The sequence below is a fragment of the Nicotiana sylvestris genome, chromosome 2 (assembly GCF_000393655.2).
Source record: "Nicotiana sylvestris chromosome 2, ASM39365v2, whole genome shotgun sequence".
Lineage (NCBI taxonomy): Eukaryota > Viridiplantae > Streptophyta > Magnoliopsida > Solanales > Solanaceae > Nicotiana > Nicotiana sylvestris.
Window position 1 is genome coordinate 162,564,787 of NC_091058.1, and position 19,770 is coordinate 162,584,556.

The 19,770-nt window shown below is 38.4% G+C and overlaps 1 long non-coding RNA gene across 2 annotated transcripts; it reads right to left on the bottom strand.

Moving 5' to 3' along the window:
- Positions 1 to 17,664: 17,664 nt before the first annotated feature.
- Positions 17,665 to 19,427, bottom strand: LOC104230939 (uncharacterized). 2 transcript variants are annotated; one of them, XR_711987.2, is made up of 3 exons: positions 19,231 to 19,427; positions 18,057 to 18,135; positions 17,665 to 17,845 (listed from the first exon to the last, which is right to left on the bottom strand). It is a non-coding gene; the product is annotated as an uncharacterized lncRNA (long non-coding RNA). The 2 variants fall into 2 exon arrangements; XR_011405143.1 differs by having other exon boundaries at positions 17,665 to 17,840; positions 19,231 to 19,426.
- Positions 19,428 to 19,770: the final 343 nt, after the last annotated feature.

Consider the following 19,770-nt stretch of genomic DNA (forward strand, 5'->3'; position numbering starts at 1 on the left):
AATGCAACAAGAGAGTATAAGTGATTCAGGCTATTCAGAGATTTTGTGGTCCAGTTTCAATCAAAAGGTCAAAAATTCTTTGTTAGCCCGAAGCAGCTAATCAGAATAAAGCATGGTAGTGGCAGAAGCAAACACCTTCAGCAAGGATGCCACAAACTATCCGCCACATTTTTAAACTAACAAGATTTTCTTTGTTTGGAAACAGGGACAAGAACTTTTGTTTGTTTTACATGAATCCTCCATGAGGAAAGCCTGTTCCAGGTAAGTTTAGTTTTAAGTTTTCAGGACCCTACTGGATAATGGGATTTAGTTTCAAGTTTTTAGGACCCTCCTGTATAATGGGATTTAGGTTTTATGTTCTCAGGACCCTCCTGGATAATGGGATCAGGCTTTAAGTTTTCAGGACCTTCATGAATAATAGGATTTGATTTAAATTTTCAGGACCCTCCCGGAAAATGGGATTCAACTAACACTCACAAATGTTCCTGGTACAAACTGGGGCAGAAAATTTTCTTTATTTTGTCTATTTTGTTGTGATTGCAGGCGCCACCTGGAGAATGAGAGAATTTATTTCAGTTTTAAATTAGTGGCAGGTGCCCATCTAGAGAACGAGGGAATTCTTTTCAGAGTTACTTTCAATTATCAAATTCAAGAAGCATTAGGAGCTCGCTTGAAGAATAGGGTCAACTTTTAATTTTCAAGTTCAAGTCAGAGAAGCATCAAGCGCCCACCTGCAGAACGAGAGAATTCATTTCAAAGTTTTATGTCAGTAGCAGGTGCTCACCTGGAGAACGAGGGAATTCATTACAAGTTTAAGTCGGTCGCAGGCACCCACCTAGAGAATGAGGGAATTCATTTCAGTTTTAAGTCAGCCGCAGGCGCCCACCTGGAGAACGAGGGAATTCATTTCAAATTTACTTTCAATTCTCAAATACAAGAGGCATTAGGAGCCCGCCTAAAGAACAGGTTCAACTTCCAGTTTTCTTCAAATTCAAGTCAGCATGATGCCCACCTGAAGAATAAGGTGAATTTTCAATTTCATGTTTAAGGATCAAATGGGGATTCAAGGAAGATTCGAGACAAGAAGTTGATAGGACCTTGTATTTATCTTTTATTTTTGCTGTATATTTTTCTTTTAATTTTGATGCAATGGCAGGAACCGCGGACCGAAACTTCGAAGGCACCTCAACCGGCCCTCCACCTTGGTAGTCCATCGCTCTTCTCACTTCTAAACTACACATGACCTGATTCCTCTATAGCCAAGGATATGTAGGCATCTCAAATACCAGGGCTCGGTCACATTATCCTTTCTTTTAGTTTTTGGTCTCTCCTAATAAGGATCGGGTCAAAAACCTGTCTCGTCGTTCTTTGTCTGAAATCTCTTCGTGTTTCCAATCTAAGAGGGGCAGCTATAGACATGTAATTTTTGACTCTCCCCGAAATTTTATACCTTTTAGTGCTTAGATAATAGTTTTAGGTCTAACAGTACTATTTTGAATATTTTAGACTTTTTTGCTTTATTTTGTCTTAAAAATAAAAACTACAAAACTATTTTCCTTTATTTTAGCTAATTGGTTTTGACTATTAACTTTTAATTTTTCTTACTTTTCATAAAATTGAAAAAAAAAAAACGATAGTAAGCAAGTTTTTAAAAAAAAAAAAATAAATTACATATTTTTATTTGTTTTGATTTTAAGTTGTACATATGCAGTAAACATTGAGTAATATTTTATATTTTCTTTAATATACTAATGTTAATCTTTCTTTTAAAACTTTAGATAAGTAGTAGTATTTTACTTAGCTATTTTGTCTAAAAATAAATAGAGAAGGAAATGATCAATTAACCAACTCACATGGCATACTACAATCAAATCCTTTTTACCTTTCAATCTACAATGACACACTCCACTTACTTTATTTTTCCATAAATTATTTTTATTTTAGACATACACAATACACACGGTGCAATCTTAATTATTTTATCTTCATTTGTCTCACTTCATCAACACTCTACACATTTTTATTTTTATAAAGCATATTCCATTTTTATGAAAGGGGACCACACATCTTTTTGGATTTCTTGCAACTTCCTCCAAGCAAGAAGAATAGATAATGGGAACAAGACTTTGAGAGGAAGGGAGAATTTTTGGGAAAAAGAGAGAGTGAGTGGAAGATAATAGAAAAGTTAAACATTATTTGGGGCACAATAAAGAGAGGTCACGAACAGAGATAGGAGACGAGAGAGGAGGGGGAAAAAATCGGACAGTCTTGGAAGGTCTTTTTGGAGAAAAGTAGAAGAAGAAATTGGGGTTTTGGGATTCCTACACTTCTTTGGATTTTTTTATTCTAGTCGTTTTCATATATATATATATATATATATATATATATAATTCAATCCTTCTTAGTTTGAATCTGATTCCAAGTTCGACAAATACAAAAAAAATTATCGTTTTCAGTAGTGATTTAATTCTCTTTCATGGATATCAACGGAGGCATCGTGGAGTGGAAGTTGTAGTTCGAGATTTTTGCCAAGGTCATTTTGAAGTCGTTCTTCTTTTGCCGTTCGGGTTCCTGTTCGAAGTTCTTGTTCTTGTTTGCGATTCACTTCAAGTCCTCGTCGCTGGACTTTCTTGTTCTCGCTTCTGGATTTAATTGAAATCCCGAACATCCAGGTTCACTTCTATTCTATTTCTCTTATTTGATCTTGCCTATTGTGAATTAAAATTGATTGGAACAGCTATTTTAGGATGGGTTAAAATTATATGAACTATAAATGGATGTTGATTTCTTGCTCTGAGATGTTTAGATACTAGTATTAATTTTAGAAGTTATTTTCAGCTCATTAGGATCATTCTTGAATATTCTACATATTGTTGAGTTCTTCCACGCTTTTGATTCCAACGTATGGATTCGTGTGTTTGTTAGGAATTTGAACTATGAAAATGCATCCGCTAAGTGTCATTAGATTAAATGTTAGTATTTGCCTCAGACTTCTTCTTTTAAAAATGGAGTATGTGTGGAGAAATTTGACTTGCATTCTCTATGATTACAAAAGAAAAATGAACAAAAATTATTTACTTATTCTCTCTTGATGCCATTTATTTGAGATGGAAATAATGCTAAGTTCTTGTGTTATCGTGCATTTAGTTACTTCCTCCTTAGGGATTCTAGGTGCTAAGTGTTATTTAACTGACCCCATATGCTAATGAATCGTCAAGGTTGTTGCACTTGTTGATACCCAATTTTTTCCTGTATATATTTTTAATAGGCCAAATACATTCAAAATAGTATATGTAAACATATATAAGTATGCTCAAAATGTTTTATTATGTTTTCCTTAAGTTTTAAAAGATTTTAAATCAATTTATTGCCCATTTTATCCAGAAAAATCCAATAAGTATTCCCAAAATTATCATTTTGGTGATTCACTTATTGGATTCTCATATTTATGCTAAAATATAGCTAATATAAGTTTTTGCATATTTTTACAAATCTATTTAGTATTTTTAAAGCTAAATTGCATATAATTAAAATATTAGACTCTTTTAGATTTAATTAAGTCTATATCTAAAAAAAATTAAGTCCAGTATTTTTAATTTGTTAATTATGTACTATTAATCATTTTAGTACCTTTAATTTATTTCCAGAAATTATTTTACTATTTTTTATAAATCAAATAGGGAAAAGTGGCTATTTAAATGTTAGCCCCATTTTATTTCAATTTTAGCCTGATTTTGCACCCCAATTAAACCTAATATGAGGCCCAATTACCCTGACCCAATCCCCATTTAATCCGACCCAAACCCGTCTTCATAACACACCCACTCGCCCGTTTTAATCCAGGTCGTTGATCATTCAGATCAACGGCCAACAACAATCCTTACCTCTTTTAATTCGAATGATCCCTAACCCTAAACCCATTTCACACACTCCGCTGCCTGTGAATCCCCTTCTCTCTCAATCCTCTCTCAAACCCTAGCTGCCGCCCTCAACTATAACCCTAAAACCTCCCAAATCCATGGCTTCCAAGGTCATCGGAGACTTGTATCCACCTTCCATGGCTTCTACGTATTCGATTATTATGGTTTCAAGGCTAGATCTTGAAGGAGCTTGGTCCAGACCTTGGTCGATTTCAGTTTACGGTTGTTCTCCAGTCATCTCTGACCTTTCTCCGGCCAGCCATGGCTATTGGAGTCTGACTCTTGACTCTCCTGCTTAGATCGATGGTTTTCAAAGCCTTTCTCACCACTTGGGTTCTTCTGAAACCCTAACCTTTAAGGTTCTCTCGATTTCTCTTAGATATGTTTCAGATCTATGTCTGCTCTGAACTTTTAAGCACTTTTCTCGAAGTTTCTTTTAAAACTCGTCTTTCAAAACTCCTTATCTTTCTGATTAAGTTTTTGTTAAGTTATTTCGAAACCTTTCTTTGATTTTTGATATGTTTTGCTGTGTTTGCTCGTATTATCCTTCTGCCTGAGTTTGCATGTTAAAATAACCTAATTTCTTTTAACTGTTTATTAAATGAATGTTTGTTTGCCTGAGTTTTGTCTGATCTGTCTGTTTATCCTCTTTTTAAAACCCTTCTATTGTTGAAAATCTTATGGTTTTGGGGTCCGAGACTATTCGTTTAAGTGTAGAAATTCTTTTCGAAATCTCTTGTTCCCTTTGTGTGATTCTTCTGATTTTGGGTTTCTATCTTCTCTTTAACTTGTCTATGTTGAAAGCCCTAATTTTTATGGGGTTCTTTGTTTAGTTTTGTTTATCAGCATGACTAGCCAGTTCTCGTTTTTAAGTTTCTATGATTCTTCGTAACTATCTTGTCTTGATTTGTTTCTACTCAATTTCTTAGCCTAAAAACTTACACTGACTCTACGTGCTTGTGTTCATCTTGACTATTCAAAACTTGCCTCTTTCTCATCAAATCAGTATTATTTGACTCTCATGTTTGCTAGGTTTGTATGTCTACTCTTGACCATCTGTGTCTTACTTTATTTATATGCAAAATATTGACACTTGACTTTCTCTTTGATTGATTCTGATTCCCCGTTTCTTGGTCTAATTTGAACACTTTCCTTTAGACCTTCGATCCCTACTTTCTACTCAATCTGATTGATTCCCTTACCTTGACTGTTTGATTCTTACTGATTATTTCCCTAATTAGAGTTTTTCTGAACCTAGCTCTAATAGTTTACTCTATGCCTAATATGTTCGAATTATTTCCTTGTCTACACATTGATTTCTTTCCTTATTTGTTACTTGTTTTACCATTTGAACTAATTCCCTTAAATTAAGGGAGTACTTGTACTAATTTTGGTTCTAATTGGTTCTGAGTTCCATAATTACTATACAATTGTAATTCTTGCCTTATTTTACATGGTTTCGAACTAATATATATACATACTCTCTCATTAACACAAACAGGAACACTTTTAGTTCTGAACTCACACTTACACTAAAAACACTCTCTCTTGCTTTACTACTTGTACTGTGGCATGTTTAGCTGGTTGAAAGCCAAAGCTATATTTCAAAGTCATGTTACTTTTATTTACTACATTTTTTGCTTCTTTAACTAGTATGTTCTAGTTAAGTTTTCAGCATCAACAACAACATGGCTACTTAATATTCTTGCCTTCTTGTCTGCCTATTGCTTGTATCTAATTCAGTACCTTATTTAGCATGCTGTAATTTCTTTTCTCCTATTTTGAATCAATGTATTATGAATCCTAAACCCCTACCCCAATGTGTTTGATACTTATGGTTTGTTTGGCGCATGACATCATTGAATATTACGGAACATGACTCAAACTTGGTCCTCCTAGGATCATAACCTCTATGTTACCCATATATGTTATGTGTTCTGGTTGATTTTACAAGCATGACAGCACTCTCTACTACTGCACATGCCCAGAATTAACTTATGCCTAAGTATATAGGCTTATTGCAATGGATTCCCAAACCCCTGCCCCCTTTGATGTAAAATTATCAACTTGTTTGAAGTGTTAATGGTTGTTTCTCAGCACCTCTTTCCCTCTTATTTACTTCCTTAGTTCTTAAAGGTTTGTTTCTGCACTTGCACTCTCCTCTTAGACTTAAGTTCTTCCCCCCTCATGTGAGCCTTGCCTTGGGACCCATGAGCTCCCTCTGAAGTTGGATACATGAGGGCTGTCATTTCCACACTGCACTTGTCCCTATTCTGGTTATGAAACTTGGGTGTGAGCACTTCCCGGGTTCCTATTAAGGCCCTTAGGGAATTCTGACACATTCACATCCGATAAAGGCTTTGGATCAGGGTCTTTGAGTTGGTTTATCTCATAACTCAGATAGGAAGTCAAGAATCAGTCTTCCTCTGGTTGTAATTCTTTTCTTTGTATTTTCTTGATGTATTTAGTATTTAGTATTCCTGATTTGTAATGAGTTGTAATAAACATTTGGGGCTGGCTAGTGAAAAGGGTTGGGTATTTTATGCATGTCAAGGGTAGAAACCATGCCTATAAAACTATTTTAAATTTCTGCATATTCAAACTGCATTTAGAAACCATGTCTATAGGACTTCTTGTTCAACTTCACATCTAGATAACCTGCCTATAGGGATCATCTAAAATCCTGCGCATTTTTCACCGTTTAGATACCATGTTTTAGGGCCCAAGTGGTTATAATCCAGTAACGCGTTAAAATCAGTAACATATAGAAATCATGCCTATAGGGGTTCATAAGTAAAATCCTGTTCGTTTCTACTCACATGCAATGTTAGGTATCATGTCTATAAGGATTTAAAATCAGTAACGCATAGAAATCATGCCTATAGGGATTCTTAAATAATTCTGATTCGCTTCATTCACATTCGATGTTAGATATCATGTTCATAGGGATTAAAATCCGTAATAGTAGATACTATCACCTGCAGAATCTGTAATCAGTCTAATTTAATTTTATACATTCTGCATCTCTTTTAATAATCTAATTCCCTTACTTAACAAGGTTTAGCAAGCATGCCTATAGGATCTCAAACACTTCGTTTTGAGTTATTACTATCTCATCACCTTCTAAACTCAGTAGATATTATGTCTATAGGACCCCGTCTAAACACTTAGACAAGCCTTGAAGTAATAATTTTAAACTGCATCTGCTTCTGTTAATCGCTACAACCAACAGGAAGGCTTGATTCAAACTTCTTATCTGAGTTATGTAATAAACTAATCTGCCTCAATAATTTATTTCCCTCGCCTTTATGTGCTTTAATCAGACCCAAAAAGTATGTGCAAGTCATGCTAGTTATGTGCTTTTGTTTGAAGAGGTATACTTGAGCCTTATGTGTTATGTGTTTCCTCTTTAATGTGTAGTCTTCTATATGTTTTGTATGCCGCCTTAGATTTTTACCTTTGAAATCTCAAGTCAGCCTAATATCCCTCCCTTTTAGGATTAGTAGTCTTAAGTGCCTCCGGGACTGATGGGAATAGGATGGGTAATAGCATGTAATAAATAATCTAGACCAATCCGTGCTTAATACCTTAATGGGGGTGGGAAGGGTAGATATGGATATGATTACCACGCGATAATGTCACGTGTAGACCCTCATTGAGGAGTGATTACCGGACATTGTGTGGGGTGATCCATATTAAATATAAACCTAGGACCCCTTTCCTTTATTTGCAAATCTTTCTTTTTTACCTAGGACCCCTTTCCTATAAACCTAGGACCCCCAAGAAAGCCACTAAACTGAGCCAAAACTCACACTTGGAGAATTTTGCATAGAGCTTCTCCTCTCACAATCTCTACAACACAACTCTCAAATGCTACACGTGTTCCTCCTGGCTACGCGAATATACCATAATGTCATCAATAAAGACTATAACAAATGAGTCAAGATAAGGCCGAAACACATTGTTCATCAAATGCATGAACGTTGCCGGGGAATTGGTCAGCCCAAAAGACATCACTAAGAACTCATAATGACCATATCGGGTCCTGAAAGCTGTATTAAGGATATCCGAGTCCCTGATCTTCAACTGGTGATAACCTGAACGGAGATCAATCTTGGAGAACACTCTCTCTCCCTGAAGCTGGTCGAATAAATTACCAATGCGAGGTAAATGACACTTGTTCTTAATTGTTACCTTGGTCAATTACTATAATCAATGCACATCCTCATAGTGTTATCCTTTTTCTTCACAAATAGAACCGGTGCACCCCAAGGTGACACACTAGGCCGAATGAACCCTTTATCAAGGAGTTCATGAAGCTACTCCTTTAATTCCTTCAACTCTGTTGGTGCCATACGATACGGCAGAATAGAAATGGGCTGAGTGCTAGGCACCAGGTCAATACCAAAATCAATATCCCTGTCCGGTGGCATGCCCGACAGGTCTGCGGGAAACACATCGGAAAAATCCCTCACAACTAGGATAGAATCAATACTGGGAGTCTTAGTACTGACATCCCTCACAAAGGCTATATACGAAAGACAACCCTTCCCAACCATACGTTGGGCTTTCAAGAATGAGATTAGTCTACTAGGAACATAATCGATCACACCTCGCCACTCGATCCGTGGCACACCCGGTATAGCTAATATGACTGTCTTAGCATGACAGTCTGGAATAGCACGACACAGAGATAACTAATCCATGCCCAAAATGACATCAAAATCCACCATGCTTAGTCATAATAGATCCACTCGGGTCTCCAGACCCCCAATAGTTACATGACCGGTACACACGGTGTACAGCAACAGTATAGTCCACCGAGGTAGTACATGAATAAGTAAAGCAAGAAACTCACGAGGCATACCCAAATAACGAGAAAAGTATGATGACACATAAGAAAAGGTGGAACTGGGATCAAATAATACAGAGGCATCTCTATGGCAGACTAAAACAATACCTGTAATGACAACATCTGAGGCAATAGCATCGAGTCTTCCTGGAAGTGCATAAAAATGGGCTTGACCACCCCCTGATCGACCTCTCCTTTTGGGACGGCCTCTAGCTGACTGACCTCCACATCTAGCTGGCTAGGCGGGTGGTGATGAAGTAACTGGCGCTGAAACCTATGACTGACCCCTCTGCTGAGATGAACTGGAAAGACGATGAGGACATTGCCTCCACATGTGGCCCATCTCTTCACACTCATAACAACTCCCAGGTGCTGGAGAAAGGGACTGAAGGGAACCCCTCGCACCGGAGTGACTAGCAGATGCACTCAGCATAGAAGAGCCCTGAACTGATGGAGCACGGAACAAACTCTAAGCTGGAAGGCACTAAGTGATGACTGGCCCTGATGAGAACTATGAGAACCATGACCCGATGATGCCCCACGATAACCTGGGCGAGCTGACTGAGCATTCCTGAATGGACGTCCTCTGCCGTGCTGAAACTGACCTCTCGAAGGAGTACCACTATAACTACCGAATCCTTGAGGCCTCTTGGCCTCCCTCTTCTCGCGATCCTAGCGACGAACAGAATCAATCTCATGGGAAATATCCACAACCTCCTCAAACGTAGCACCAATCACCCTCTCCCTGGTCATGAGAATATGAAGCTGATAAGTGAGGCCATCAACAAACCTCTTAATCCTCTCTCTGTCTGTCGGAACCATCCAAATAGCATGACGAGCTAACTCGGAGAACCTCATCTCGTACTGCGTCACAGTCATCTCTCCCTAACGCAACCATTCAAACCCCCTATGCATCTCCTCTCTGCGGGACTGCGGCACATACTTCTCCAGAAACTATTAAGCATGGTGGATTTTGATGTCATTTTGGGCATGGATTGGCTATCTCCGTGTCGTTCTATTCTAGACTGTCATGCTAAGACAGTCACTGTGGCTATGCCGGGTGTACCGCGGATCGAGTGGCATGGTGTGACTGATTATATCCCTAGTAGAGTGATCTCTTTCTTGAAGGCCCGGCGTATGGTTGGGAAGGGTTGCCTTTCATATCTAGCATTTGTGATGGATGTTGGAGCTGAGACTCCTAGTATTGATTCTGTCCCAGTTGTGAGGGAGTTTCCCGATGTTTTTCCTGCAGACCTGCCGGGCATGCCACCAGACAGGGATATTGATTTTGGTATTGACCTGGTGCCGGGCACTCAGCCCATTTCTATTCCGCCATATCGTATGGCACCAGCAGAGTTGAAGGAATTGAAAGAACAACTTCAGGAACTCCTAGATAAGGGGTTCATTCGGCCTAGTGTGTCCCCTTGGGGTGCACCGGTTTTGTTTGTGAAGAAGAAGGATGGCATGATGAGAATGTGCATTGATTATAGGCAATTGAACAAAGTAACAATCAAGAACAAGTATCCTTTGCCTCGCATTGATGATTTATTTGATCAGCTTTAGGGAGCGAGGGTGTTCTCCAAGATTGATCTCCGTTCGGGTTATCACCAATTGAAGATCAGGGATTCAGATATTCTTAAGACTGCTTTCAGGACCAGATATGGTCATTATGAGTTTCTTGTTATGTCTTTCGGGCTAACCAATGCCCCAGCAACATTCATGCATTTGATGAACAGTGTATTTCGGCCTTATCTGGATTCGTTCATTATTGTATTCATTGATGATATTCTGGTGTACTCGCATAATCTGGAGGAGCACGCGGAGCATTTGAGAGTTGTATTGCAGAGACTGAGGGAGGAGAAGCTTTATGCAAAATTCTCATGGCTCAGTTTAGTGGTTTTCTTGGGGCACGTGGTGTCCAGCGAGGGTATACAGGTTGATCCGAAGAAGATAGAGGCGGTGTAGAGTTGGCCCAGACCGTCCTCAGCCATAGAGATTCGTAGCTTTCTTGTGTTAGCAGGCTATTATCGCCGGTTTGTTCAGGGATTTTCATCCATTGCATCGCCCTTGACCAAGTTGACTCAGAAGGGTGCTCCATTCGTATGGTCGGACGAGTGTGAGGAGAGCTTTCAGAAGCTCAAGACAGCCTTGACCACAGCTCCAGTGTTGGTTTTGCCATCAGCTTCAGGTTCATATACCGTGTATTGTGATGCTTCAAGAGTTGGGATTGGTTGTGTGTTGATGCAGGAGGGTAGAGTTATTGCTTATGCTTCTCGGCAGTTGAAGCCCCATGAGAAGAACTACCCCGTTCATGATTTGGAGTTGGCTGCCATAGTTCACGCATTGAAGATTTGGAGGCATTACTTGTATGGCGTATCTTGTGAGGTGTTCACTGATCATCGCAGTCTTCAGCATTTGTTCAAGCAAAAGGATCTTAATTTGAGGCAGCGGAGATGGTTGGAGTTGCTTAAGGATTATGATATCACTATATTGTACCATCCGGGAAAGGCCAATGTGGTGGCTGATACTTTGAGCCGAAAGGCAGTGAGTATGGGAATTTTTGCATATATTCCAGTTGGGGAGAGACCTCTTGCAGTTGATGTTCAAGCCTTGGCCAATCGGTTCATGAGGTTGGATATTTCGGAGCCCAATCGGTGTTGGCTTGTGTGGTTTCTCGGTCTTCTTTATATGATCGCATCAGAGAGCGCCAGTATGATGATCCGCATTTGCTTGTCCTTAGGGACAGAGTCCAGCATGATGATGCCAGAGATGTAACCGTCGGTGATGATGGTGTGTTGAGGATGTAGGGCCGGATTTGTGTGCCCAAGGTGGATGGGTTTAGAGAGTTGATTCTGGAGGAGGCCCATAGCTCGCGGTATTCCATTCATCCGGGTGTCGCGAAAAATGTATCAGGATTTAAGGCAACACTATTGGTGGAGAAGAATGAAGAAAGATATTGTGGGATTTGTAGCTCGGTGTCTCATTTGTCAGTAGGTGAAGTATGAGCATCAGAGACAGGGTGGCTTGTTTCAACAGATGGTTATTCCCGAGTGGAAGTGGGAGAGAATTACTATGGACTTTGTGGTTGGAATTCCTCGGACTTTGAAGAAGTTCGATGTTGTTTGGGTGATTGTGGATCGGCTGACCAAGTCTGTGCACTTCATTCCTATGTGTACTACCTATTCTTCTGAGCGGTTGGCAGGAATTTATATCCGGGAGATTGTTCGGTTGCATGGCGTTCCTGTTTCCATCATCTCAGATAGAGGTACTCAGTTTACTTCGCAGTTTTGGAGAGCCGTGCAGAGAGAGTTAGGTACTTAGGTAGAGTTGAGCACAGCGTTTCATCCTTAGACGGACGGACAGTCCGAGCGTACTATTCAAATATTAGAGGACATGTTGCGTGCTTGTGTTATTGACTTTGGAGGTTCATGGGATAGGTTTCTACCACTTGCAGAGTTTGCTTACAACAACAGCTACCAGTCGAGTATTCAGATGGCTCCATATGAGGCTTTGTACGAGAGGCGGAGTAGATCTCTGGTTGGTTGGTTTGAGCCCGGCGAGGCTAGACTATTGGGGACAGATTTGGTTCAGGAAGCCTTAGAGAAGGTTAATGTGATTCAGGAGAGGCTTCGTACAGTGCAGTCACGTCAGAAGAGTTATGCAGACCGGAAGGTTCGAGATGTGTCCTACATGGTCGGTGAGAAGGTCTTGCTGAAGGTTTCGCCCATGAAGGGTGTTATGAGATTTGGGAAGAAAGGCAAGTTGAGTCCTCGGTTCATTGGGCCTTTTGAGGTGCTTCGGAGGATTGGGGAGGTGGCTTATGACCTTGGTTTGCCACCCAGCCTGTCGAGTGTGCATCAGGTATTTCATGTTTCTATGCTCCTGAAGTATAGTGGGGATCCGTCTCATGTTTTGGACTATAGCACGGTTCAGTTGGATGATGATTTGACCTTTGATGTGGAGCCAGTAGCTATTTTGGGTCGCCAGGTTCGAAAGTTGAGGTCAAAGGATATAGCTTCAGTGAAGGTGCAGTGGAGAGGTCGACCCGTGGAGGAGGCTACCTGGGAGACCGAGCGGGAGATACAGAGCATATATCCTCATCTATTTGAGGCTTCGGGTATGTTTCTTGAATCGTTTGAGGACAAACATTTGTTTAAGTTGGGGAGGATGTGACGACACGGCCAGTCGTCTCATGAGTTACCACTCCATTTCCCCCATTTCAGCTTCTTTACGCTTCGTTATCCATGTTTTATGTGATCGAGTTTATTAGTTCGAGTTCAGAGAGGATTTGGTAAGAAATGAGACACTTAGTCTCATTTAAGAAGGCTTAAGTTGGAAAAGTTAACCGAATGTTGACTTCTATGTTAGAAGGCTCGAAAGTGAGTTCTGATGGTTCGGTTAGCTTCGGGAGGTGATTTGTGACTTAGGAGCGCGATCGGAATGGGTTTTGGAGTTGTAGAGAAGATTTAGGCTTGAATTGGCGAAATTGATATTTTGGCAAATTCCGGTTGATAGGCGAGATTTTGATATAGGGGTCGGAATGGAATTCCGAGAGTTGCAGTAGCTTCATTGTGTCATTTGGGATGTGTGTGCAAAATTTCAGGTCATTCGGACGAGATTTGATAGACCTTTTGATCGAAAGCATAATTTAAGAGTTCTTGGAGTTCTTAGGCCTGAATCCTTTGTTAAATTGGTTATTTGATGTTGTTGTGAGCGTTCCGAAGTTTTGAGCAAGTTTGAACGATGTCATGAGATGTGTTGGTACAATTGGTTTGAAGTTCCGGGAGTTCAGAGTAGGTTCCAGGATGTTTTAGTGCAAAAATCATAGTTGTAGCAGGCCTACAGGGGTTGCAGGCCCCAGAACTTAAGGTTGTGCATTTGGATCGGATATCCGAAATCCGATCCGATCCACTCTATTTCGGATTTTCGGATTTTCGGATTGGATACGGATTGTGTTTTTTGAAATTTCGGATTTTCGGATTGGATTCGGATTGGTATGATTTTAATCCGATCCGATATCCGAAATTATATGTACCTATATAAATACACACTAAAATTTTAGGGTTATGCTTATTCATTTTTCACACACCCCCTCACTCACTTAGATTTTTCCGTCTCTCTTGCACCTCTCTTCTCTTCAGTGAAGACTAATAGAGTCTCAATGACTCAAACTTCCGATTTTACTTTGATTTTATGTCTCTTTCTTCTGCCTCTCTTCTCTTCTCTTCTGTCTTTTATGTCTATTTCATGTTCTATTCTTCAACTTTTGATTTTATTTTGATTTTTTTGTTTGTTTTGGTAGATGGAAGATGAGATAGAGACACCGAATGAACTTTAAATTGATGAAATATTTTGTGACAATCCGATCCGACAATCCGAAAAATTATCCGATCCAAAGTTTAAAATCTGATCCAATCCAATGTTAATTCGGATCAAATTCGGATTGCCCTTTTCAGAATCCGAAATCCGAATCCGAAATATGCTAAATCCGATCCAATCTGATCCGTGCACAGCCCTACCAGAACTTACCCATGCGGTCCGCACAAAAATAGGTGCGCCCGCGTTGAGTGTTGTGCAGACCGCACAAAGTGGTGTGCGGCCGCGGTAGGTGTCATGCGGACCGCACAAAGTGGTGTGAGGCCGCGGTGGGGAACGATCCTCTAGTCCTACTTCGTAAGCTCATATCTTTTAATATACAAGGAATTTTGAGGTGATTTAAAAAACAAAGTTGTAGTCCTTCGTATCTAGTTTCCAGAAAGGGAAAGATATCGTAATTTGGACATCTGTAGCAAAATGTATGGCCAAAATACTAAGCCTATCACTGCAGAGGGAGGCCTGTGCAGCCGCGAGTTACCTTTGTGCGGACCGCGTGAGTTTTTGTGCAGCCCGCGTGAGCTGAAACCTGAGGGGTACCTATAAATACGAGGTTTTGGGTTTTATTTAATATTTTGACCTAGAGAGCTCAGATATTTGTGATTTTTCGAAGGTTTTTCAAGAAATTCATCAGGGTAAGTGATTTTAACTCAGATTTAGCTAGAATACATGAATTTATCACTGAATTCATCATTTAATTCGTGATTTGAGATGGAATTTAGGAAGAAAATTGTGAAACCTTTCAAAAATATAAAATGATGATTTGAAGGACCAAATGGTATCGGAATTGGATAATTTTGGTATGGTTAGACTCGTGAGGGTATGAGGATTCTGAAAATGTAAATTTTACCCGATTTCTAGACGTGGGCCCGGGGCTCGGATTTTGCTAATTTCGAGATTTTTGATATTTTTCGAATGTTTTCGCTTGGGCTTTGTTACCTTAGCATATTGTGACGTATTCGTTCTGATTTTGGATAGATTCGACGCGCGTGGAGGCAAATTCGAGGGGCAAAGGCGTCGCGAGCTAGAGAATTAGCCAGTTCGAGGTGAGTAATGGTTGTAAATGATGTCCCGAGGGTTTGAAACCCCGGATTGCACATCGTAGTACTATATTGAGGCAAGATACGCGCTGGATGATGAGCGTAAGGTCTTTCACTACTGGGGATTTTGACTTAGTCCATCCCGATTGATGACTTTACTGAATATTTGACTGAAATTCATTTGTTATCATCATGATTTGGGCTGATTGCCATATTTGGGCTTCGTGCCAACTATTTGAACCTTCCGGGGATTTTTATCACTGTTTCCTTAATACTTGACTTATTATTTGAATTCAGTCGAGTTGATATCTACTTTTTTACAAACTTAGCCACTTTTACTCAGATTTGAAACTTAAATGATATTTCTACATCATATTTTGGGCTGAGAACTACTGTTTTACTAATGCCCAAGGGGCTTATGATGATTTCTGGACTGAGTGAGGTCGAGGGCCATATGTGAGGATATGCTGAGTGATATGAGGCCGAGGGCCTGAGATACTATTTATGCCATACGGTGGCTTGAGTGATGTGAGGATATGCTGAGTGATGATGCTACGAGGTGGCTTGATATAGCGCTTGGGCCGTAAGGGCCCCCCGGAGTCTGCACACCCACAGTGAGCGCGGGTACCTATGTGATTTGAAACAGTGGTCACAATGACACTGTATGATGCAATTTGGTCAGGTAACAATGGCTGACCATTATACTGAGTGATTGTGAGGTAGCCCGAGGGGCTGATACTGTACAGAGAGTGAGCCCGAGGGGTTGATACTATGCTGAGCGATTGATACTGTGCCCGAGGGGCGGATTTCTAATTGTTAATTACCTGTTAAATTACCTGTTTTACTTGTTGTAAAGAGGAATATCATTTGATTTCTTCACTGATTTTTTGATTTAAGTGATTTTACTGCTTGATATGGAATTGCTTTGTGCCTTTACGTGTTTTCATACTTTCAACCATTATTTGTAATTATTACTCACTGAGTCGGAGTACTCACACTACTCCATGCACCGTGTGTGCAGACTCAGGTATAGCAGAGTCCGCACCTGAATGCTGATTCCTTCCAGGCTAGGCAGTGATTTGGAGTTACGAGGTAGCTGTTGACGTCCGCAGCCCCTTGTCTCTCTTATCCTCTATCATTTATGTTTTCTTCAAACTGTTGTATCGGATTCCGTACTTGTATACCTATAGCAGATTCTATAGTTGCTCATGACTTGTGACACCCCGGTTTGGGCTGTGTCGGGATGGTTCCTGCTGTTATTATCGTTAAATTCCGCAATTTATGAGCATTATAATATATGTTATTACTGTTTATGATGATTAACTGTTTAAAAGAGGTGTTCCGTTTTGGTCTGGCTGGCCTTGTCTTCACGAGAGGCGGCATCACGATCGGGTTTGGGGATTGGGTCGTGACACCATTTTTTCTCCTGATAAAGTATAACAAATAAATCGTCAATCTATTTCAATATTTCCATCACCTATCTTGTATGTTAGCAAAATAACCATTCAAAAGAGAATACATATCCAAGTACCATCCTAAAAGCAAAGAGACCGGAAAAAAAAGTAGGAGAAAAATATTCCTTGCACACATTTATCATAAAAATGAGAGGTTCCTTCTTGTTCTTTTTCTGTTGTACAAACATATTATACATTATTTTTTTTCCTTTTGCATAATTGGTCGAGTAAAATATTTCTAATAAATAATTTCAAAACTCATGATTTTGCGATTCTTTTAAGTAGTTATAGCTTAAATTTATCATCACATTTATCTGCTCAATTATAGAAAAATAATTAAAATAAAAATATTCGAGGACAACAATGTATGAGAATACTTTGAGGATAGTTTACCATATTTCTTTTATGTTAATAATTATATTATAAAGAAAGTCATGTTTAAGCAATAAAATTTAATTTTTTACACGAAGAAAATAAAAAGGATGGTAACAATACTTTTTATTAAAAATCATGTACTCTTTTCGTCAGCCTTGGCAAGTGCATAAAAAACTTGATTTTTATAACCTTTGGTTATTTTCGCTTCATGTTCTCCCCCAAAATCAGTATTTTACATTTATCACCGGAAATGTATAAGCAATAAAATTTAATTTTAACACGAAGAAAGTAAAAAGGGACGGTAATAATGATTTTTATCAAAAACATATTCTTTTCGTCAGCCTTGGCAAGTGCATAGAAAACATAATTTTTACCTTTGGTTATTTCTGCTTCATGTTCTCGTCCCCCAAAATCTTTTTTACATTCATCACCATAAATTTCTAGCATCTCCAAGAGCAAGTTGGAATACATTTGAATTTGCAAAACGTGATAGTACTCTATAGTATTTTTATATTTTAATGAAAATTGTCTTCAGCCAACTCTTAATATTGTCTTCAGCCAACTCTTATGCAAAATGAACTTGTAATATCTGAAGTCTGATATGACTTTATAAAGAATTGTTTTCACTACTGAAAAATGTAATACTACCAATAAGAATAATATAATTTATTATCTTAATTTCCCAATACACAAAAAGGTACTACAAGAAGAAGAAATCATTACGTCCATACTATTATACTGTTACCTCTGCAGCTAGGACATTTACAGTAAAAACATCATGTCCTATGGAAACCTTGGTGGGATTCATCTTGTATTCTCTGACAGCCTAAACTTTTCAAGGAAAAGAAACAAAAATTAAAAATTTGTTTTAGTGTAGAAAAGGGAAATAAAAGAACACTTATGGTGAAATGAAAACCTTTCGAGGAGAAATTTTTGTAATTGTTAACCAATAATAATATTGCTGGGCGTTGAATAAGTTTTATTGGGGGCGAAAATCCTTTAATGCACAAAATAAAAGATACCGGCATAAATCTAGTCTTACTACTTGACAATGAAAATGAAAACTCGTCGTTATCCGCCTCCCCTTCTTCCAAATCCCATAACATTGAAACCCTGTTAAACTTTAGAATAGAAAAATGTGTGAGAAAGAGTAATATAATGATACCAATTTAAGCACAATAAATACAGAAGACATACATAGTTACGAACGGAAGAGCAGAAGGTGCAATTAAAAGGATTAAGAAAAAGTCTTTTGGAATATGTGTGATTAAGAGGATTAATAACGTACCTTTTGAATTTTTTAATATTGCAAATGAAAGAAAGGCAAAAAGAATGAGGAAAAAAGAAAAATAGCATTTCTTGGTTGAGACTAAGAGGGTGTTTGGCTAAGCTTATAAGCTGGTCAAACTGGTTTATAAACAGTTTTTGGCTTATCTACGTGTTTGGTAAAATTAAAAGTGCTTATAAGTTAAGTGCTTATAAGCCAAAAGTCATAAGTTGGTCTCCCCCAACTTATCAAATTTTAGCTTATAAGCACTTTAGGTTTGACCAAAATATTTACTATTCTATCCATAAAATACTTCTTTTTAAAGCAAAACTCTTCGTATACCCAGTTCTTCAACTGCTTATAATTAATTTCAGCACTTTTATCCAAACACATAACTGCTTATTTTTTAAACTAGCTTAAACACTTAAAATTGTTTTTCAGCACTTAATGCTTATCAGCTACTCTAAATCAGCTAAGCTAAACGGGCCCTAATACTTATAATGGATGGAAAAAAATCCTCATCAGTTCTTGACTGCTGCTAAATAAGAAGTTACTGATTGTTAATATGCCCTTCCAGAATGTCAAGTTGGAACTGTTGGAGTTGTAATCGAATGGTTTAATTTTTTTTTCTTTTTAAAGAAAAATGAGCTAAAGCCCCCAAAACATAAGAAATTAGATAAATCCATTTTCCAGTCAATGAAAATATCATATCACCTTGCCAAGTCCCAGCATTACATAGATATATATATAAATTATTAATCTTGGAAAGAGAAGAGAAAATACTTTATACTGTTAGTCATTTTAGGAGGACGTAAATCAAAAAATGATAGGAAAAATAAAAATAAAAACAACTTGATAAAAAAAAAAAAAAATAGAAGTGATCCGATTAAACACCAAGAGAACATGAAAGAGAACTGATTAATTTCAAAACCAAAAGGAAGGAATTTACCTCTAGCAATTGGAGAAATAAGATGAAGAGAACGTTACCACAAAGAAAAAACACACCACACTGACGGGCCTCTAACGTGGAAGGAAGAAAGGGAAAAGGATGAGGCATATTTAAAATGACTGTTGAAAGTGGCTTTTCAGTAAAGAAGGGCTTTAAAAGTGACGTTCCAAATTTTTAACAGAACACTTAAAAAAGGAGAAGGGCAAAAATTTAAGGAAGAAGATAAATAGTAATCCTAGTTTCTAAGAGGTGTCACATCATCTTCTTTTGTCCCTCTTTTATATAGATATATAGATAGATATAGATTGATAAAGAAATGAACCTTGAACCCAAATTAACTAGCTAGATATAATATTGCCAACCAGAGCATGAATAATATAATATGGGGCTCAATATCGAATAAATTAAGAATTGGGATGGATCTGAAATCTTGAACCTAATTTAACCTCAAAAATTATTTTAGTAACTAGCAGAGAATTATCCAAGATAATATAAGAAGATCTATTCCACATCTCAATGCTAGACTACTTTAACTTATTC